Consider the following 1,514-nt stretch of genomic DNA (forward strand, 5'->3'; position numbering starts at 1 on the left):
ATAAACTGGTGGATAGAAAGTTAGTTCCTTTATTTTGACTTATCAGCTTCAACTTCACCTCAGAATAAAGACCTAGACCAAAGAAAGCAAGATCAGCCACTTGTACAGAACAGTTTTGTTTCTATAATTCGGAGTTTTCTGAATGGATGGGTTCAGGCCTGACATAGAACTATGTAGAACTCATACAAAATGTATTAACTTTAATCATTAATAGCTCACACTGTACTATGTTACTATGCGGTTCAAACTCAAAACTGGTTTTGAATCCTCGAGAAGGCAACATGGGCACACAACCGACCACCTTGGACTTGAGTGTGTCAATACATATCTCAACAGAAACTTTGGCTTTACGAAAGAGTCACAGACATTTTATATAAAGGCTTTAGTAGTCATTTTAACTATACGGTAGAGGAAAGTGTGCTTAAATTAAACATGCATTAGTCCGATGATGCTGGCAAGGTTGACAAGTTACCATTCAAATATGTGGTGACATCCATGGGCTATTCCATGATTTACTTTGACATGTCGGGTACAGTGGCTTCCTGCCAGAAAGCAACTACCTGGTTCTTGGCAATTTTGTGGATAGGGGAAGGAGTCACCGGAGACTATATGCCTCTTACTGGCATGCAAAATCAAATATCCTGAGAATTTTTTCTTCTCAGAGGAAACCACAAATATGCCAGGATCAATAGAATGTGTGGACTTTATGATGAATGTAAACGAAGATAAAACATTGAACTATGGGAAACTTGCACAGACTGCTTTAACTGTTTACCTATAGCAGCCATTCAAATGAGAAAATATTTTGCCATGGAGGCTTATCAACAGATCTTCAGTCTATGGAGTATATTTGCTAAATTGTGTGACCCACTGACGTACCAGATCAAGGTCTTCTTTGTGATCTTTTGTATTCTGACCCTGATAAAGATGCCTTAGGTTGGGGTGAAAACGACAGAGGAGTGTCCTCCACACATGGAGAAGTGGTTGTAAAATTTCTCCATAAGGATGATTTGGGTCTTACATGTAGAGCCCATCAGGTGGTTAAAAATGGATATGAATTTTTTACAGAGTCAGTTGGTCTCTCTGTTTTCTGTACCCAATTATTGTGGAGAGTTTGAAAATGCAGGTGCCATGATGAGAGTGGACTAAATACTGAATGTGCTCTTTTTAGATTTTAAAGCCTGCAGAGTAAAAGGAGCTGAATGCCACGATTCCCATAACACCTCCAAGGGGTATGATCACAAAGTAAGCAAAGAAATAGATGTCATTTTGACAGTGCCTAGCTGGGACTTGTACCATGTAACCTTCACTTTTAAAACTGTAATGCGTATTGGTCTGCTTGCTCAAATAATGTGTTGTGAGGACCCCCTTTCCATTTTGAGTTCATGAATGGCATTTGCTAGTTAGGACAGGGAATGAAAGACTTCACTCCCAAGAAAAAATGTTTTGCTTTTTTTAAAAAAATTTCCCCTTCCTTTTGCAAGCAACTTTAATGATAGTGTTAAAGTTCCATA

At 38.6% G+C, this 1,514-nt stretch overlaps 1 pseudogene; it reads left to right on the forward strand.

Annotated features, from left to right (window-relative positions):
* The first annotated feature begins 281 nt into the window (after window positions 1-281).
* LOC119000789 (serine/threonine-protein phosphatase PP1-gamma catalytic subunit B-like) lies at window positions 282-1,189 on the forward strand (annotated as a pseudogene).
* The last annotated feature ends 325 nt before the right edge of the window (window positions 1,190-1,514 follow it).

Source organism: Sturnira hondurensis, unplaced genomic scaffold, assembly GCF_014824575.4.
Source record: "Sturnira hondurensis isolate 20B ecotype Veracruz unplaced genomic scaffold, ASM1482457v3 Scaffold0016284, whole genome shotgun sequence".
NCBI classification, from domain to species: domain Eukaryota; kingdom Metazoa; phylum Chordata; class Mammalia; order Chiroptera; family Phyllostomidae; genus Sturnira; species Sturnira hondurensis.